The sequence below is a fragment of the Camelus ferus genome, chromosome 19 (assembly GCF_009834535.1).
Source record: "Camelus ferus isolate YT-003-E chromosome 19, BCGSAC_Cfer_1.0, whole genome shotgun sequence".
Lineage (NCBI taxonomy): Eukaryota > Metazoa > Chordata > Mammalia > Artiodactyla > Camelidae > Camelus > Camelus ferus.
The window spans coordinates 20,875,176-20,880,764 of NC_045714.1; positions in this window are offsets into that span (position 1 = coordinate 20,875,176).

Genomic DNA, 5,589 nt, shown 5'->3' on the forward strand with positions numbered 1-5,589 from the left:
AGTGTGGTATGCTTCACAGTAGTCACTCAATAAATACTTAGCTAAGGGATAAAGAAGGGAGGCGTGGACACAGGTTGTCACCACCAAGGAGTTTGTCCTACCCTGGGGAATAGAAGGAGGCGGGGGGAGAGGAGGCCTTGGGAGCTGAACTGCCGATCCCTAAGATAAGAAGATTCCAGCAATCTCTCCACTTGCTTAGGGTCCCCTGTAGATTTCCTCATAAGATAATTCCTTTGGGCTTTTTGCCAGAAAATAGACTTCACAGGCTGGCCAGTGTCTTAAACCTTCTCCCTTCACTTTGCTGTTGGATGTGAGGGTGGGAGGGTGTGCTTTTCAAACCCAGCTTTATGGCACTATCCTGGAGAAATCTGGGGACATACAGGTTCCTGGGCCTTCCCTCAGACCCACTCAGTCCAAAGGTCAGTGGGCAGCGAGGTGGGGCAGGGGCTGGGATCTGTTTTTCCCAATAGTTCCCAATGACTCCATTATGCAACGGGTGGGGGTTGTCCAGAAATGGCCCCCAGACTAGGAATCCAGATGTCATGTTCTAGGCAAGTCCAGCTCTGCCCTTCACCTCATCTCTACTCTTGGGGTCTCAACTCCTCCCTCACAAAATGGAGGGTGGGATGAGCCATCTTAAAGGTCCCTCTGGGGCCAGTGGTCCCACCTGGCCCAGGCACAGATGTTCCAGGAGATAAAGGGTTGGAGAATTCTTCTGCTCTTGCCAAAAGTTCCCAAGTCCCCCATGAGGCAGAGAAGAAGAGGCACAACGTTAAATGCTATTGGAACAGAGATTCAGCTGTGAAGTCTTCAGGAGCCGTGATGACTTTTTAAACTGAGATACAATTGACATCTAACACTACGTTAGTTTTAGGTGTGCAACGTGATGATTTAATATCTGTATACATTGCCAAGTGACCACCACAATAAGTTTAGTTTTTTTTCTTGTGATGAGAACTTTTAAGATCTACTCGCTTAGTGACTTTCCCATATACAGCCCAGTGTTATAACTATGCTGTCCATTACAGTCCCGTGACTTACCTATTTTATACTGGAAGTTTGTATCTTTTGACTGCCTTCGTCCGTTTGCCTGCTCCCCACCCCCAGACTCATATCTTGCATAGCATTAAGTGTGTAAGCCCCATCTGTGTTGTGGTCAGATCCTCCAGATTTTTACTTGCACAAGTGTGCATCTATAGTATCTTTCATGCATCCCCCTCGTGCTGGGCATCCAGATCACCTCCAACCCCTCCCCCCCACCTCCATGGACCACGCTGCAGGGTCATTCACTTCCTATGGACCTGGGGAGAGTTTTTTCAGGAACCATAACCCAGAGTGGAGCTGCTAAGTCACACACTATGGACTGACCGTTTGCCTTTTGAAAGTGCCATCCATTCAGTGCATGTGCCAGCCTGGCCTTCCTCCTGATAAAAATATCTCTCCCACCCCCACAAAGTGCATGAAATTCTACCCATAGGACATCCTTTCAGGCCGTGAAGCCATTAGGTCTTTAAGGGTTGTTCCTCTGCGAAATTCAAAACTCCCTCTGCATGAAACACGGGACATGCTTTTCTCCTCTTTGGGCTTTTATGAAGATCACATAAATAACTCATCACAGGTGCCGATCCCAAGTGCCTGGCACATTCATGGACACTCAATACATCCTGATTTCTTTCCTTTCTTTGAATACAGGAACTGCTGGGTAAAAAAAAGAAAGAAAGAAAGAAACACTGACAACACCTGGGAAGGCAGCTCAGTGGAGAGGGGGTTCGGGTAAGTCGCTCCCAGAGCACAGCAGCCGGCGGAGGGAGGGACTTAGAGTAGCAAAGTCACCTTCACCCTCAGGATCGTCACCTGGGGCAGCCCTGACCTGAATGCTCATCCCTAAACCAGGACACCCTTGAGTGCCATGAGCATCCTTTGGAGGGCTTGTTAACCCAGAAGGCCGGGCCCTCCCTCAAGAGCTTCTGGCTCAGAGGCCTGGTTCAGCAGGGCCTGAGGGGTTTGCTCTGCTCCCAAGTTCCCAAGAGACGCTGATGTGGCTGGCCTGGGGCCACGCTGCCCTGCCTACACCTAACTCACGTAACTCAGAGACTCTGTTTAAGCTTTCTCTGGATTTTCCTTAGAAATAACTCACTCGGATGGGACAGACAAAATTCCAGCAATTTCAGGCATCCGGAATGAGTCAGATGCAGACCTCAGTGATACGAGCCAGCCAAGACACATCCTAGGATTTCACTGGGTGTGTTCTTTTAATATGAAACTCGGCAAATGGGTTTTTATTTTTAGATTTCAGACTGGACGGGCAGAGCCACCTCCCTCACTTCTGTGGGGCCTATCATCTCCTTTCCAGGTTTATTTTTCGACAGGAATGTTTTCTGACAAGCATGTCACTTTCTGAGGGCCCTCACGTGTCGGAGAGCCTGGCTTTCTCATCTACACAGCTGTTTTAGGGTGTACCCTGGGGCTTCAGGCCTCTCTGTGTTGCTCCTCGTCAGGTCAGAGCTGGTGGACCTGAGGAGGCCCTCAAGCCCAACCTTCTCAGTTTACCCAAGTGAAGTCACTTGCCAGAACACGGAGAAAGAACCCACGTGACCGTATAAAAAGCCCTGGTGGGTGGAGGGTATAGTTCAGTGACAGAGCGCGTGCTTGGCATGCACGAGGTTGTGAGTTCAATCCCCAGTACCTCTATTAAAAATTTTAAAAAGTTTAAAAAGCTAAAGCTCTAATCTTTTCTTAGAAACAATGATCAGTACATATATGTAAACTAAAAAAATGTGCAGTACACTGTGTATATGTATTTACATGCAGTATAATGTGTATGTGCGGTCAGGCTGTAGTAATTCTACCTAATAAAACTTTTTCAGTTTTAAAAAGAAAAAAAAATCCTACAGTGATGGCTAAATATAGTACAAAGTCGAAATAATACAAACAGTTATGCAGTTAAAACAGTGTTTGGAGGGAAACACTGGATTAAATGCTTATATTGCATAGAAGGGAGGTCTCAGATCAGTGGCCTAAACCAGACATCAGCAAGCTTCAGCTTGTAGGCCAGACCCAGACCATCACTTGTGTGACTTGTGTGACTTGTGACCTGAGAATGTTTTTAATGTAATAAAATGACTGAAAATGAAAAAAAAAATTTTTAATTAAAATTAAATTTTAAATTAAAAACCTAACTTCCTCCTGCCAAATAAATAAATGGACTACTTAAAAAAAAAAAAAAAGAAAAAGGAAAAAAAGCCCCAAGACTGAAGTGTTGAGACGATCTGGGTTGAATCCAGCCTGGGCCACACTTCATTAATCTAACTACCAGACCCAGGGCATGTGTCAACCCCTGCAAACCTCAGCTTTCCTTTCCATAGAATGGGCATCAAAATACCTGCTGTCAAACCAAAAGCAAACTTAGTAAGAATTATTGCCAGGTGTGGGGGTGGGCAGCTACTATCATAGGGGGAGGGGGCTGTTGCAAAGGGGAGAACACGATAACCCCTTAAGATCCACAAGCCTCTCAAGAGTTAGGCGAGAAGGGTGTTTTCTTTTATAGAAAGGAATGGGAACACAGATGGAAAGAAGCAGGCGTGGGGACGTGGGGTAGAAGGGCAGTGTGATCAGACAGCAGATCAGGGTATCTTTTTCCCTGAGACCAGTGTGTTTTCCAGGAGGGACCCTGAGGAGAGGCTGTCTGATGACTCGGGCTGAGGGCGAGTCAGAGTTCAGGGGCCTGGAGAGCGAGAGAAGTGTGATCAAAGTCTGACCAGCATTTTGTTCCAAATGACCAGTGGGGACAAGCAGCCCAGGTAATACTCATTTGTGAGGCAACAAAGGGAACATGTAGCCTTGTCCTGGGTAAAGGGAGGTGGCCACGTGTCTCCAGGGCAGTCGTGTGGGGAAGCGTGGTCCTTTGCAGTGAGCCATTTTCCAGAGCACAGAGGGTGAGAGGCTTCCTTACACTTCAAATCAAAGGCAGCATTGGCACTGCCTCACTTGTCTCAGGATTGGCAAGAAGTAAAGTGATGGTGTATGAAGGAGGCACTTTATTAGCCAGTGGGAGGTTTGATGGGGGCTGGACCAAAACAGATACCTGGGTCTCCTAATTTCTAGCTTGTCAGGATTTCCTGAACACCGCTGTCCTCTCCCCACTTCGTGGTCTCTTTTAGGGACTGGAGTTCCGAGTGAGATGTCAACTGAGGAACATCTCTACAACTAAACCGAGAGACAGAGAGACAGAGACAGAGAGAGACTGCAGATTGCTCAATTGCAGCTGCCACTTCCCAGCTCTTGCCTTCTGTGAGTCTACAAAGCACGTAAGAGAAAATTCTTTAAGCCACACCAGGATGGGGGTATATCAGGGCATGGTCGAATGAGAACCCATAGCATCAAATTTCAGCTCCTCCAGGCAGACTCCCTGGAACACCAGTGCCAGTCGACACCTTGCAGAGGACTAGGGGGAACAGGAGAGCGTGAGAAGCCAGTTCACAGCCCAGACCACTGGCTTTCAGAGCCGGGTATCCTGGCTGGGGCTGCTCTGTCTGTCCAGGGCTGGACCATCTGCAGGCCCCACAGTGGCCCCTCTGCTCTGGGAGTGGTCTTTGAGGTGCCTTCCTGACCACTCCTGTCTCAATTATTCCAGGGCAGGAGCCTCTGGGCCCTGAAGAACAACTCCTTGCTCTCCTTTCCTCATTGTTTTCCCATTTCTTTTTTCCTTCTCACCTCTTAAAGTAAATTCTTCCTGGTAAAGAAAAGGGCTCTATTCTTGGTTACTCTGGCAGAAACAGGCTTGAAATATTAATTTGAATCATGGAAAAATACATCATATATTTATTACATGGCCGAGTTTACAGACTGAGATATGTACCTCTTATGTTTCTTTTCTTAATTCTACATCTATCACTTCTTTGATTTCATGATACAATTAGAACCCTGAGAAGGCACTTAAAATGTGCAGCCTCTCCCTGCAGTCGCCCTGAGTGAACGCCGAGATGAATTCACCGTGGTATAGCTTACCGCCAATTGAGGCTAATAAATAAAACTTGTCACTTTCATTCCATAACCCAGAATTACTCAAATATGTCCTTGTCAAAATAACCTATGTTGAACAAGCACTGGTAAAAATTGTTATTTTCTCCCCCTTTAATCAAGAAGAATTCCTCTTCCTGGAACATCGAATAGCAGCAATACAATCAGCACCGAGTCGGGGAAGCACTTACCCACGTTTCCTGCAGCTCCAGTTCCCACTCCCGGAGCCTGATCATTTCTCTGTGGTCAGGTCAGAATTTTTATGAGTTTGACTAAAGCCTTATGAGATCCAGAGCCCAAGGAAAGAAGACAAGGTCACCTTCCTAAAAAGTCACAGACTCCAGCAGGGGTTAGTGTGAATTTCTAGTGATTCACCCTGGTGTTATTTGAGAGTAAACATCACACAGTCATGTTGCCAAGGCATCATGTTTATTTTGACTGAGAATCCGAAGTACACGTAACTCTAATTTTGTTTAGGCAGACATGAAAAGCAAAGCCAGTAGGTTACGTCACAGATAACGTGACTTCAATGCAAAGAGGACAGGGTATGAGAACTTAAAAATCTATGTG